This window comes from Ixodes scapularis, unplaced genomic scaffold (assembly GCF_016920785.2).
Source record: "Ixodes scapularis isolate PalLabHiFi unplaced genomic scaffold, ASM1692078v2 ptg000292l_1__unscaffolded, whole genome shotgun sequence".
NCBI lineage: Eukaryota > Metazoa > Arthropoda > Arachnida > Ixodida > Ixodidae > Ixodes > Ixodes scapularis.
The window spans coordinates 1,256,917-1,273,397 of record NW_024609951.1 but is presented as its reverse complement, the minus strand read 5'-3'; positions in this window follow the sequence as shown (position 1 = coordinate 1,273,397).

The following is a 16,481-nucleotide window of genomic DNA, read 5'->3' as shown; positions in this document are numbered from 1 at the left end:
CGTCCTTTCGTGTGCGGCGAGATTCCTCCCTCTTTAACGGCGTCGGCGGGCTGGCGCTGTTAACGTCGTCTGCTTTACGTCTGCTAGTCAAAGCGATGGCTCCTTTACCGTTCCTGCGGCTGTCGGAGATTCACCGCTTTTTTACCGGCGAGAGTCATTGTTGCCTCGGAAAACAATGAGATGACAAGAGGAAGAGATTGACCTCTTAATCTAAAATTGAGGTCAGCGATCAAAGTATAAGAAGAGAAGGGTTCACAAGGGTCGCGCGGGCATATTCCAGTCAGCACGCCAGCCAGTCGTGGGCAGACGGTCGACCAGTCGGAGTGCCTGCTAGGCCTATCTGCCGTGCTCGCTTGGTCGTTGTCGGTGGAATCGCGGCCGTTGGAGCTTTTCCCGGGTGTTTGTGGATCCGGCGTACTTGTTCGTCGTGGTCTGTTTCAAGTACCTTTTACTTTTTTCTTGCTGCTTTAAGTCGGGACGCGTGAGAAGCGCACGTAGAGAAATAAGCGTCCGTGGGTCGTCGCGACAGCGACGCTGTCGGCCATGCTGATTTGATCGCAAACGAAGTGCGTAAGACAGCTTCGGAGCTGTCGCAGGATTTCGTCGTAACCTGCGCAAAACTTACGAAAATTTCGTTTCGTGAGTACGAATTTGTTCTCAAGTTGTCTTGCTCATATTTTCGGTGTAAGATCGGTTTGTGAACCTGGCCATTGCACTTTCGAAAGTCACCGGAAAGGTAAGACAAACGCAGACGACGTTGCGAGCAGACGACGTTGCAAAGGAGCAGACGACGCTCAGATAGGGGGTTGTGATCAGCTAATCAGGGCTCGGCGTTCTGACGTCATCGCTACCCCCTGCGCAAGAAGCAGACGAACTTGCCCTCCGCATAGCATTATCCGACGCACGGGATGAAGGACTGTAGTATTACTGAACCCCGGGAAAGGGTTCAGGAGATGACCTAGGCTGTGATCCGAATCTTACCCAAATGGTTCCGAGTTACTCCGACGAGCCGTGTCACGTGACATCACAGATTGAAAACCGCTGACGCGGGTAGGTTTTGAAACGCCAAGGTACAAAACCCTTACCCTGGAGTAAGATCGAGTAAATTTTGGAACTTGGCCCTAAAGAGCTCGGGGAAATAACCAAATTGGACACGATGGAAAAATTATCAGACGAACAAGAACCTTGAAGGACAACAAAATAATACAAATGGGCAATAGTAGAACCATCAACAATCGAATGGACGCGTAAATCTGTACGACGCTTATTCTCTTTTATAGTCCAATATGTTGACAAAGTGGTTAATATTTTTAGCGCTCAACCTAAGTTGTGCATTCATATTGGATATATTTAGTGGGCATAGGAGCCAAGCGGCGAAGGCGTATGTATAACGAAGTGAAAAACTCACTTTTCTAACTTCTTTATATATATATATATATATATATATATATATATATATATATATATACATGAGGCAGAGTAGCTTGAGAACAATGAACCGGGAAAAAGTAATAAGTCATAGATCCGTACTTGCGGAGTTGCTATGCTAGGAGTTTATTCTATTACGAGTTTCGCCAAGAGGCTCGGCTTCGTCAGGATATATATATATATATTAGAATTAGATGTAATAGTTTTTTTTCAGTGTGACCCCAGCGACTATTGTTTTGCGGAAACAATTTAAACCATTCCGTTTAAAAAAAATATTTAATAACAATACCGTATTATCCGGTGAGTGAGTCGCGGACATTTTTTTATATCTACATACATTTACTGTACAAGATGTGGCCGTATTGACATTTAGAAGAAATAAATGTATATCGCAACATGAAAAATGTGTGCCGCTATTGCTCTATTAACAATGGCTTGCTCTTGTAACCTTCAGAACAAGTTTCGAAGCGTGGATACATATGAGTCCGCAGCTGCAGCCGAATCCGTTCTGTTACTCAAAAGAACGCGCTCGTTCTTCGAGTTAACCGGGGCGATCAGCTTTCGACAAGCGTTGTATTTCGATCGACTAAAATCGGCCCTCTCGAAAAGATGCAACAAGCAGTTTCCTTATTACACACCGGGAAACCCGATTATGGGAGAAATAAAAAATGGACAAGTACGCACACCGTCTCAAGTTCAGTTATATATGCCATAAATAATAAAACGGAAAGAGGACGAGACACAGACGAGGACGTTCTTTCGACTCACATCAGTGTTGCGGAGTTGCCACTCCGGAGCTGGAATGATTCCGGAATCATTCCGCATTTTCGCGACCCCGGAATGGAATGGGAACGGAATGGCGGCAACGTTCAGGGGAGCGCAATGGGAATGGAATTAGATGCCTTTTGCCCGGAATGGTATGGGAATGGAATGGGCCATGTTCTTTAAATTTTATTTATTTATTTATTTATTTATTTACTTATTTATTTATTACGTTCAGCTATACCGAGCCAGTCAGGGAGTCGGTTGTTCAGAAATAAAATGAGCGGGAAACTGCGAATCCGCGTAAGGCCCTAGCAGACTTATGCGCAAAAGAAAAAAATGCAATACAAAAAACATGGGTCAAAGAAAAGAAGAGAGGGGGGATGGGAGGGGGGGGGGGTGCGGTGGCGCCTTTCACCAGTGAAGTTCAACACGTTTCCGAATGCGTCTGCGCCTGTAGTATTTATTGCACGGCTGGTACGTCATCAGCCGACGTGAACGTGACCTGCTGCTCTGGAGATCCGATACCCAGGGAGGAGGCCAGACGTGGCCTCGCTGTGCGGACCCAGACTTCGTACACTTTCGAGTCGTCTCGAGCGCGCTGTTTCTCGAAGAGCTCGCACCTGTGCCGGCCATCCCAGATCCCAATCCACGAGGTCTCTGTTTGAATGATGCTAGGCGAAACTTGAAGACTGCCATTCATGCGTTGGAGGCGGAGAGTCGGCAGGAAGGACCGTCACAATTCTACCGCATCGTATGTTTAACCGTAACAAAAGATAATACATGTGCTTCAGGATGCTTCACGTGGTCCACTTTTTTCGAAAATTCCCAATGCAACTGCCTGCATGGTCTTCAACGCGGTCAGCTACAACGAAAGTATGTATTGTCCTTTCATACAGCAGCGTGGGTAAAGTTTCATGTACAAGGCAACACCTACAGATTCAAGAATAATAGTTCATCCCACCGTGACGTCATGTGATCAGTGCTGACAGGGGTGCCCTTATTGGGCAGGGAAGTGATGATGTTTTGATGGAATTTATTTTAGAGGTCGAAGTCTTTTCGCATCACAGGTCAGTCAGACAGGATGCTAGGGAAGGGACCGCGGTCAATCCTTGAGGGAACGTTTTTCAAACCCATTTAGGACTCTTCGTCCGGAACCACTACCTTCAAGGCGAAGGGCCAAGTCTGCGGAAAAGTAATTTCGGGACCAAAAAAAAAAAAGAAGAAACTTGCACTTCAAAATTAAAGCCTCATCTCAGTTGGCGTCTCAAAGGAATTTAAAAAAATGTATTGTATTATCAGTATTTATATTTCTGCCCTCGCTAAAATGTATTATTCTATTTGTAATCCCAAAGACTTTTTGCCTCTTTTTAAAATGTATTTCCGATGCGTATGACGATACATTTTTATAGATATATTTGAGACTTGAGTATCAGTATCTTAGCAACTATTTTCATCTATCCCAGTATTTGCATTTCCAAATACATTTCTGAACATTTCTGCCCAACCCTGCAACGTATAGCAGCTGTCAAGTGACAGCTTTAACGTTTAGGAATTGGAGGAATGGAATGGAGCGACTCAGCCATTCCAGGAATGGGAATGGGCCCAGTGTCCCCATTTCCTAGGAGTTGAAAGGAATGGAATTATCGAAAACTCTAATTCCCGGCATGGAATTGGAATGGAAGGGGGGGGGGGTGCCCATTCCGCAACACTGACTCACATCTTTTACTCGCATGGCACGTAATCGACGGTTCCAGAAGCTTTCTATAGAAAGAGTCAAAATACGAATGTTACAGAAATCAAAAGTGCGACAGTTGCTACTGATAGTTGAAAGCGCAAAAACAAAAACGAGGACAAAGACTAAGTAGGAGTGAACACACGATCGCGTATGACAAGTGGACTGAATTTTGAATCTTTTAACATTACAAGACAATTGAATATACCTCGCTGGAAATAAGTCTGAATAACCTATCTGATAAACCGAGTTACCACAGACTGATACAGCCTATATATGATTTCTAGGAGTGAAAGTGTGCAGGCGAGCAGGGTTAGGAAAAAACCTAATATAAACCAAGAAAAAAAAGAAGTCTTGCTTTTATATATTTATTGGATATAGATTATAATGATAACCATTTGCCTGTTTTTGAGAGCCTACGCAATTTACTCTGGTTTGGTTTATATTTACAACATGTGTTTTGTCAAACGCAGGATCACACGTACATGTGTGATCCTGTGATCCCCCGTCTGAATAAGTGTAATTATCTAACATCTTGTGTACAAATAAAAACACATTTTTGACTTGACTTGACTTGACTTATCACGGTGGGCGGCCGAGTTTCCCGAAAGAGACCGCTTTCCAGAAAGGTCATGCTCTGACATTCTTTGATTACTGCGTCTTACTTGCCATACGCGCGGTTTTCCAAGTGTCGTTGGTATATTATACACTACCGATGTCATGAATTTTATACATTTGGTTAGAGGTCTTTTTGTGCACATTTCTCCCTGCCCGTGTTCTTCTTTAACTCTGGGCATACGTTTGATGGCTTCAACGGTGCTGTGAATACCATGGAAATGCCGATGTCTCCAATAATCTCCTGGAGCTTGTGAGACAATCAATAAACAGGGGGCGATACCGGCATTTCTGTTATTTTTTTTTACTTTTAGGGTCAGAGGATCACTTGATTTTCGTTGACTGCGGGGCTAAGTGCTCCAAGTTTAGTGTCCATCTGTATAATAATCTCGGCTACCTATTCATTTTTTTATGGTCGTAAACCACAATCCTATCGATTCTGTAGAGTACCTTTAACTTCAGCATAATCCGGATTACAAAATGGGATGACTGCTACAACACAATTGTGCATACATAATGCCTAACCGAACAAACAATAATTGTATGGGGAGTTATATTCGGTTTTGAACACCCGTCTTCACGCAATTTTATTTTTACTCTAACTTGGAGTTCTAACAAGTAACCGCTTTTGGAAAATTTCTTTGCGACGATAGGTGACCAGAATTACGGGAGGGTGTAAAATATTGTGGCATTTTTTTTCTGGACACTGCAAACTTTTTAATTACAAGCATGCAGGGAACACGATAATTATTCGTGCCAACGTTTCTGGAATGTTAAATGGGCATTAAAGTTGTTTCTGAGATTGCGTAGGCATATCTCAATCCTCTGCATCAAGGCAATAAAAAAACACGATTTGACTATAGCATTCGATCTGCCTATTAAAAACGATAAAACATTAGATCACACCCGTTTGCAATTCGACACAGAAACAAGAGGGTGTCGTCCGACGTAATACTGGCAATTGAAAGCGATAACTACGTGCGCACGAAGCGCACACATACGAAAATCAAACCGCAGTTGGTCGGCCCTCTTTCTGTGCGGAAAGTCACCATTTGCGTTTGGTTGTCGCACGTTCGACGGTAACCTCTGGGTTTTGCCACATATCAGAGAAGAATGGCCTTGTTGCAGTTTTTGATCCCAATTATACTACAAAAATTAAAGGCATATCAATATAATCAGCTTTTTGTAATATGCTTAGAAGCGGTTGATGGAATTATGCTCATAAATTCACAATCTCACAAACAATTTAGTACCCCTTTGAGCATCCAGTGGTTCTTCAGGTTGCAAGGAATGCACTTCACATCTCTGTATTCCGCTTGAAACATAACTATTAACAGGTGGCTGAGTGGCATGCGTATTCCGAATTCTCCTCATAAAATGAATGGCCGTGTTGCTATATTTATACAAATTTTATTAGAGAAATCGTACACGTACCAAACTAGTATTGTTTGTTTGAGGAACTTTAAAAAAAAAGGTTTCTAGTTTTGACCTCTTTTTCAACAATTTCAAAAATCAATTTAATGCCCTTTTGAGCACCGTTATTTCTTCAGGGTACAACCTAAGCTCTTCATTTTGTCGGAATACGCTTGTAGCAAAACTTTATTTCCGGAGGGTTGAGTCGTAAAACTATATTGATTGCTCCTTTTGAACAACGGCCGTTTTACATACAAATAAAATAAAGTCGGTATTTCAAGGCTTTCTCTTTTCGCGTTATACTCGAGGTAGCTTAAAGCAAGTTCCATTGATTGTTCAGTCATATTAAGCAACAGAGCCCTTGGTCATGAGCCCAAAATATATAAAATTGCATTCCATACAAATATGAAAAAACAAGATTCACTTTAACTCAAAAGGCAAGGTTAGATTGTTTGTGACATTCAGCTTCGAAGCAACTTTGTCATGTGCAAAAATTCCTCATAATACATACGTTAAGGAAACCAAAAGGGCTATCTATAGTTTACATCCACAATCCAATGTAACATAACTGTTTTTATGGCATCTAAAAATAGACCACAAGCTCATGAGATGCAAACAGCTCAAAATACGTTCGACGCAAATAATAAAAATATTAAGTATTTTAACTAAAAAAAATGCATATTAATCTGATCGTTTCGGGACATGTAGCAAGAAAGCACTTGGTCGTGAGCCTCGAGAGCCTAAAAACACAGTCGAGGAAAATAGAAAAAAACAGATATTTTCAACTTAACAATGCACCTTTTGTGATTGTTTCGTGACATTAATGCAAAGAGGTTTTGGTGGTGAGCCTGAAAAGTCTCTAAATTAGTTAAAAATCTTCAAGAGGAGCTATCATAGAGTCAACAAACACCAAGAGTTTGATAATATTTTCTGACAGTCAGCTAGATATTCTTTATATCCGAACCTTAAACTCTTCAAAATACATTCGACACAAATTTCAATAGATACTGAGCATTTCGACATCAAGATTGAAAGTTTTTAAACATGTTTTATGCCATCAAACAACATAGCTTTTAGTAGTGACCCTCTAAATCCTTAAAATGCATCGAAACATATATTTGTACATAAGGCAAATATTTGAAATAAAAACAGAAACTTTTCATAAGGCTACCTAATATTCGGCGCAAGGCTTTTTGGTTGTGAGTCTTTTTACGAACTTTTAGCGCGAATACCTTGACAAAAAGCTGGATTTCATTCTGTCCTCCAAAGACGTATTCTTTAAGGAAGGATTGAACGCAATTTGAATAATTTAAACTGCCTTCAGGGAAATAGGGCCAAAAAGATGAAAGCTAGTGATTGCCGCTTGTGCCACAGGAGAGACTTAGAATGTTTAGGAAACGAATCACAGCCGCCAAATTTGGCTGGTGGGAAGTATTCTTCGCAAGAAAAACGCTCAAGGAACATGACCTTTTCCCGTGACTTTAACTGAAAAGGACAATGGCATTGGATTGCATGTCGATATTCTTTACCTACGCTGCATTCCCTTGGGTTACGGTACCCTTTCTGTATAGCTAACTCTTAGAAAGCTATTCGGCATCTGCCGCAGCAGTCAAAGTCAGTACGCTTAGAATTTCCTCGCGACGTTGATTCCATGTACTATTCTTTCCCGCATGAAGCGTTGCTTGAAACGGCCAGCTGAAGCATCGATGCCAATCCAAATGTAGCATTTCAAAGCCTAATTGTTATACCGCTAGAGCCTTTTCTATAACTCTTGAGGGTTTATTTTACATCCACAGCTGTCACGTTTAGCGACCCTTCCCATATACGAACGCAAGGAAAATGCGTTGGGTCATGTGTTAGACTAGTACTATGTTATATTTTTCCTATCCCAGTGTGACAACGGCATAACCGGAAACTTTCTTTCCTACCAGGTGTCACATGTCATTATCTGTGTTGGCGTCTACTGTGTTCATCTTCACGAAAGGCCTGACCAAATTCACTCAGGAACACTCAACAAAACTTAAACAAATGTCATAAAAGAAGCTTAAAGATTAGAATTCACACATGAACTACCAACTGACAACAGGCTTCAGATCCTGGACTTTCAGATTCTTTTTCGGTAAAACCATACATGTTGGACATACTTACCATTGTCTGCGAAGCGACTAATTCTGTTTGATTGGACCCGTTCTAAAATTATCAATCGGGGGAATTATCCAAGTCTACCAAACAGACTTGCAAGATCCTGTGGATCTAAAACTGAAAGTGCTTTGAGACAGAAGTTGAACGCCTGCAAGATTTTGGTTATCCTTTTTCCGTAGTGTTTGAAGCACCTTAAGACTTGGCACCGTCCAATGCATAAACAAAGTGGTAAACAATTTTTAGCAGTTGTTTCATACATACACACTAATCTAGCAACTTGCAGCTGATAGCTAGAAAATATGAAAAATGGGTGGTCGTCTCAGCGCCGGACGAACTCAAGAAGTTGAGTACAAAAATCAATGAACCTTAAAAATGTCCTAGACTATGCACTCTCCAATATACACACAAGCGTTCTTGTGGGAAAGTGCAGGTAGGTCAAACTATCCCTTTGTTCATTTGCGAGCACGAGAATATGCCATATCTCTTTATTCTTCACAATCAGGGCACCTTGCTATCCACAATACAGACTGAGCCTAAATCCAGGTGTTCACTCAAACTTGAATCCTGAAGCCCTATCACAGCAAGATGACCAGATAAATGCATGACAAATCCCTCATAAATCAAGGGAACATGTGCATAAGCGCGGCTTCTATAGCAGCCTCACGAAAAGCAGCACTTACTAGTTTTTTTTCAATCTAGTGGTGTGATGTGATATATTAAATTTCATGTTTTTCTTTTTTCTATTGTTTTCCTATTATTTACTTGCATAGAAATGTTACTATATTTTTGTGGTGCACATTTGAAGAAAGACGAATGTATATTGATAGACAGTACAAAATAAAAATTGAGGGAACTACTCTAGAATCTGCACCTATTCACGATAGAAATTCTTACGGTTTTCGATGTGATGAAGCAACTAGACAAAGCTTCGGTATTAGATATTTAGAGAAAGTAACTCGGCTTTTTCTCGGATCAAAGATATCATGGCACTTGCTAGAAACCTAATAAACTTATAATTATAATCAATGTATAAAAACAATACTTGATTTCAGCTCTCTCTCTCACTGGATCGAGAAAAACTTGATCATCTTTTTTCACGTGGTATGCAAGATGCATCAGGTTTGTGGATGTGTTCCTCCCTTTCGGTGTTCTTTCGTCCTAGAACTTTTTACCACACCCTTTTCGTAGAACCTTCTCCACACATCAAGTCCTGTTAAAACACATAAAAACAAACATAAACATTGTTTTTTGAGGGAGTCCCACATACATCCCCATACGAAGCTCTCCCAAAAACTCCGAAAAGTGATAGTTAAAATATCACGACTTTCTTTCATAAGATGTAGAAATATTTTGCTCTTTAACTTGTTCACAATAGGCTTTTACGACCTTTGGAGAAGTGTCGACGGTTGCTTCATTAAGCATTTGGTTTTTTTATTAACATTCAATTTATTGTTCGCGGAGTTTTGTTGATATATTTGTCGTCACATGCAATATTATGGCGTGAGTGATATATCGCTATAATAAAAAAAACTGAAATAATATTTTAGAAGTTGTACTCTATACGGCGACTTTAGTAAACCTTGTCGCCATCCGCAGAGTAAATATTTTAGAAAAAATGTGGCATTAGATATTGACAATGGTGAGTTAAGCTTCAATAAACATAGGAAGTTTTTTTATTTCTGTTGTGCACAAATACAGTAGTGATTTGTTGTATATTTTTGAACCAAACGGCCAGTGTCAAGGGAGAAAAAAACTGGGAACTTAAAGGTTTCAAGGTGAATGTTTCTGTGGAACAAAAATAATAGCTTGCATCAAATGACTCATCCGCATGGCAGGGTGAATATTTATCAGAAGTCTGAGTGCATCAAGCGCCTACTGGAAAGTTCAAGTCAAGACTACTATAAATAATTAACGAAGAAATGAGTATGGAAGGGCTTGAACTAAGCTCCTCCTAGTTGGAGTCGCTTTCTCTGCCAAAACTGCCACCCAAGTGGCAATATTGTTGCGGCCAGTGTTCGGACTTCTCACGTGAATTCCAGGATCTCTTTTTATACCCCGCACTCAAGCCAATTAAAGTCTCATTACAACATAATTAACTTCAGGATTAACATTCATATTAACCTGATTTAAAAGTGTATCCACCGAAAGCACACCCGGAAAAAGTATAACCTCCCCGCCTCCTCCTCCCCCCCCCCCTTAACTTGATCGATATTTGTGAGATTATTTTATAATAATTGATAATTTTATATTTTGTAAGACTGTGATATTATTCACAATTTCGAATAGCAAATCAATCGTTACCTGTATTACCCGTTGTCCCAATTGAGAAAATAAGACTTTTAATCGTGGAATATTTCTTATTTAGTTATAAACTAGTCCGGAGTGATTTCAGGCCTGGAGTTGCGATTTGCGGGCACCCACCGCGCGAATGACATTGTGCTAGATATCAAGATATTACTACATTCTTCTTTTAGGCAAGTTCAAAATCAGAAATTTAGGTATGACTCAATACTTATGGTTTCTTTTCATCAAGATGTTACTGCACTCTACTCTTAGGCAAGGTGAAAATCGGAGATATATACTTATAATTTATTTATATTGGTATACGACTCCACAGAGTGTTTACTGCGCACTCTCACAGATAATTTATTTTGTACACTTTCGAAGGCGTGACGTGAGAATGCTTCTCTTTAAATTGTTAACCTAAATCTATGTTACCTCCTGTCAACGTAGGCAATGTAGGAGAGGAAATAAAAAAAGGAAAGGTGGATTGGACTATGAATGTTTGTTCGACCTCTCTGACACCGCCGTGTGTAATTGTCTCGTGTGGGCCGCCATATTAAAGAAGCCAACTCAAACATTTTGTTTTGTATCCATATGTTCACTGAGATCATTTTTATTTATTTTATGTAGCCTTGGTTCCGCATTGAATCAAGTCTACATTTATCCCAATCATCATCAGGGGAGCTAGGCACCGTCATCAGTATTCCCTGGTACCAATATTCGCTCGAACTATCCTTTTTAAATATTCCTTTTTCCCACCCCTATTGAAAAAGGCCAATATGAACTCGGCTTATTGGAAATATTGTATTCCAATGAAGTTGATGGAAACCAATAAAAACTTATTGTTATCCGATTAACCCAATACGCACGATGGGAATTCATATCGGAGCACAATATCCCGATATAGTATGTGGTTATTGGTATACAACAGGATATTGGAGCACAATATCCCGATATAACTTGCGGTTATTGGTATACAACACGATATCGAAGCACAATATCCCGACAGAACTTACGGTTATTGGAATAGAATACGACACCGCGTGCATATTGGTGACTGACATGGACATACTGCGCGGCCACACGATATATAAATATCGGTCGTCGATCACAGGCCCAAAGGAGAATACAATATCGCGTGGATAAATCTCAGAACAAATTCCAAGTTACCAACATGAATTACGTCGGCATATACCGCGGACTAAGAGGATACGTAACACAGTCTTGATCGCCCGTGAAGCAACATGTGGATATTGGTACGCCCACATATACGACATCGCGCAAATGATATTGTAGAACAGCAGGAGTTACCATACGGCAATACGAGAGAGAACGATATTGGAGGTGGATACACACAGAACACAAACGTTCCGCGTTTCAAACACATTCACATTGATCGAAAGCGCAAGTGTACGTACGGCACACAGTACAGACAGCCTCGAGCACTTGAAATGCTAGACAACCACCAAACCATTCAGAATAACTAGCTGGGACACCCGCGACCTACCTTTCAATGAGAAAGCCCAATAACGACGTGCTCATTGGAGTGATCGTTTTCAAACAAATGTTTATTGCAGTTTTAATGCAACAACAGTTAGGTTACCGATGTTGGAACCCAAATCGAACGAGATACGTGACAACGTCAGTTCGCACGATAAAATAATGAGGATTAATGGGCTTGACAGGTCACGTGCTTCTTACCCGCACATTTGTCGATATTGACCCACCTTTCTGGGTAATCCTACGTCGTACACAAAATCCACAACCACACACGAGCACATTTCACCCACCACTCTTCGTCGCCTGTTTCGCAAGATTCACACACTGTAAAAAACGACGGGAAAAATACATGCATTTGCGCCATCAAACGATACGTTACAGACTCGTTTTACGAGAAATGTTTCCATCGTCAACCCGCGCGCGCGAAAGCTCGAGCGCTCGAGCTTCGGAGGCAGTTCGAACTCCGAAGGGAGGCGAGCCGAGCGAGCCGCGAGTAGCCCATCGAGCCAGACAAGCGGCTGAGCTGGCTGAGCGAGCCGCCGAGTGGCCGAATCCGCCGATCCAGCCAAGCCTAGCCAAGCCGCCTAGATTACGCGATTGCGCCATTGCGCAGCGACCGCGCCAACCCGGCGAGACAGCGGCGATGGCGGGACCGACGGATAACGGCTCGTCAAGTTCGTCGCGCACTTTGCTTGTGGGTTCCAAGTGAAACCAACGCACTTTCAATCGCTTCGAAAGGTACGTATAGACGACTTTATTACTTGCAGCATTGAGTGCTTTGGTATACACAGATCAAAGTGAACACTGAAGGACAGAAGGGATACATGACGTTTTGAAATCGCAGCTTATTTGAACGCATGCGTCCCCTGCTGAAAGCGTCTGGCTGTGCTCTGTTGCAGACGTCATTTCGACTGCGTGTACTCTGATGTAACTTCAGTCAGTGTTTACACTCGGGTAGCTATCACTCAGCTTGTTATCTCATGTGCGAAATAGACGTAGAAACCAGCGCCTCGTCTCTTTCGGATATTCAACCTCCAGCCCCCTGGCTCCCAGCGTGCTTACCGGCGCAAACCGCTCGACGTGTTGGATTCGTGGGCACGTTCGAAGAGGCGTTGTTTAACGCTCGCGAGTCGCCGAAGTGTTACCGGAGCTTCTCTTTACGCTGGGCTCTGAGCTCGTACTTTTTTTTCCCTGGTAGACTAAGAGTGCCCACCATTCATCTGTGGTGCCGACTGGCGCCATACGAAGTTGAGAAAAGCTAGCGAGTCTGTCAGATTTTCGTGACGCCGCCCAACTGCTCTGCTACCGGCTGCGCTCAAAGAATAAGGTAAAAAAAAAAGAAAAAAAAAACGCGTTTTATAATTTTCAATTTTTTTTTTTTGCCATGTTTTATTTGTCACCGCAAAGTAAATCGCTGCCGTACATCGGTTGACTCCCGATTACTGTCTCTTCATCGTAGATTGTCTCACCACAATGGTGCCTCGTTGGTGTGATCTTATTCTGATATCGTTACATCTTGCTTTTTCATCTTGGCACACTTCTAGACGACCTTCTACACGTTGCACTCCTTGTCGACATGTCGCTGGTGCTAGAGACAAATCTGAAGTCGCTGTTTGCTCCCTCCTTGGTGCACATATTTCATGTTCAACATCAGGTATTTGAAGGAGGCGCCATGAAACCCTGGAGTTTGTTTAGAGGTACCTCAACATACTGCATTCAAGTGTCGTTTTGTGTGTTATAGTTTCCTACAAAACCAAATTGCACTTTGTTCGTAATATACCCTATAACTGTTCACTACAATTAAAGTTGCTATGAAACATTGGCCACGAGAGGTGACTCGGCCAACGCAGCCTTAAAATTCCTCGCATAATTTTCTTCATGGGTCATTTTGGACATTGACAAATTTTCTTGTGAATAATGAGTGTTATGCACATGTGTTCTATTTTTCGTACAGGTACTTCAGTTAGATAAACCCCAGCAAAGGCAGCAAGACAGTCTCATGGGGTCACACCAAGGATAACTGCATTCCTGCTCGAGTCCCGAGTCTTGTCACCAAACTTCACTGAACATATTGGTACATTCCCTTTCCTTAACCTTTTCTTCTGAAATGTGTTTTTTTTTATTGTTGCTTTTTTCTATTGAAAAAGGGGTAGTACAACGTTTAAACACCCAGTGTTTTTTTTTATTTCTGTAAAATGTGTAGTAGATCGTTTAAACACCCAAGCGTTCATAAATTGTCTCTGTACCAGACAATAGGGTGTCTTATACTCTGTTTCATACTTAGCGTGCAACGCTGTCAAAGGTACTAAAGTGGTGCGCATGAAAAAATAGAAAAAGTGTTACTCCGCGCGTTTCGTGGACAAGTGGTAGAAGGCGCTGCTCTGGCGATATTGACGTCTCAGTGGCCGTGGTTTGAACCCGTTTTACGCCCAAAGCTTTTTTGTTCTTTTTTTTTTTTTTAGACATACTTTTTGTGCAAGATTGTGCGCATTGACGAAGTGCATATTTCAGTTCCTCTTTCTTGATTTTTATTTATAAGTCGCCGAGAGGCCAGATTTCTACCATCTGGTCTGCCGCTTTGCAAGTGTTATTTGCCTCCAGCACCGAGTTATATTTTTCTTTTGTGCAGGGTGGAATGAGGAATCGCCCTGATAGCGGCCTTGTCCCAAAATTTATAATAAAACATTAATCGACAATAGTTGTGGCCTGTACAGTTTATATTGAAATAGCTGTCAAGGGTAGGAATCTCTCCCTCTCGGAGCACTTGCGATGCACCTTCAGGCGAATGGCGTTCTGTGTGAACTCGTCATGCTTGACGGTCCCCGTGCTCGAAACTTTCACGTTGCGAGGTCTTTGCTTCGGGGACGCCACCTTGCCAGATAGGCACTGCGCCTTGCACTTCGAGACAGTACAGGGCACACTCCAGTGTCGTTACTGGCCGTCTCCAGGACTTCACGACCGAATTCTCCGGGGAATGTGTTCTTATACTCCCGTACACATTGGCGATCATCTGCTTGCACTCTTTCAAGATTTTCGCACAACCAATCTTCAAAAACATCCGAGCAGGAGAGGTACTTGAGCTTGCTGCATAAGATGCCATCTTCTCAAAACCAGCCAGTGCCACACAACCCGAAAACCCACAGCGGCTGCCACACGGATGAACACGAAAACAACTTAAGGTGGCTTACATTATCTTTTCCTTTTTCTTGAAAAACATTTGTGCTCCATTGAAATCATAACGCCACTATCAGTTACTAGCCCCGAGGAGGCACATTTTCCGACTTTTAAAAACTTTTTTGCAGGGGACGCACTATCTTATGGGGCGAACGTAGGCACGGTCAGCAATGCAAACCAGTGCGCTAGCTTTGACTGCGTTGCACTCTATGTATGAAACAGAGTATAGGATCGCTTCAGAGGGGGCAACCTTTCCAGCAATTTTGCGGCTGCTGGTGGGTTGTTCCCTAGTTTTCCCTAGATCGAAACAAATTGCTGAGATTGGGTCCGGCTCAAAGCGGACGAGCAACTTTGACTACTCGGAGATGTTTGAAGCGGCAGCAGCCAATCAGGAATGCAATATTTTCACGTGACACCCCTGTGGTCGTGATGATGAGAACTGAGGACTTAGTTCTGGTTTGAAATGGACCATTTTTGAAAATAAACTGTTTCAAAAAGATGAGTTAGTATTCTCAGCGCAATTTAAAGATATAAAAACATGTTTTTAGGATATAACTGTGCGTCTAAATACTGTAAGAAAAATAAAATTTCATGATGATGATGGCAAGTCGTAGCAATTCGGTTTGCTGCATGTGAACGCGGGCGGCCCGTGTTGCTGGTGTTGCGACATGAAGTTGCTTGGCGAAATTGTTCCGTCTGAAGCGGGCTTTAGGGAACTGAATTCAAGGGCCGTGAATCTCTGGGTGCAAGCCCGCCTGGAAGCATTTTTTTTTCTTTTTCGCCTTTTTTAGTATTTAAATATATATATATATATACATATATACTTTTTTAAGTTTTAACATATAGATGCATAATTTACACACTAATTCATTTTCAGAAGCGCGTTTATTCACACTCTGTGGCTTTCTAGTGCTTGCAATAGCTTCTCGGTGAGCTAATGCCAGCTCTGCAAAGGGAGAGGGATCTTCCCACGCTTTGCAGGCTGTAAAGCTGTGGCTTGCACAGCTCTAGTGTGTCACACCTCGCTCACTTGCTCCATCGCGAAGCATAGGTGCTTCATGAGTCGCGCCACACCGTAAGCCCAAAAAACGGTCGGGTGACAAACCTGGGACCATTTGTCACTGCACTCAGCTATGGTATGGTGGCATGGTCGGGGCATGAAGCAGGGGTACAGCTTGGAAATGCTGATATTCATGACATTTTAAACACATTTTTCATTACTTTTGTGTCGAGTTGTCAGCATTCTAAAGGTGAGAAAGCAAGCAACAGCGACAGCAAGAAAAGAAAAATTTAAGACCGCTTTCACCAAGAATCAATTACGAGCACTAGAAAGGCATGGAGTGTAATTAAAACGCTTTTAAAGGTGAATTAGCGTATAAATTAAGTACTTGTGCCTCAAAAATACAAGAAAACAATGTAAATATAGATA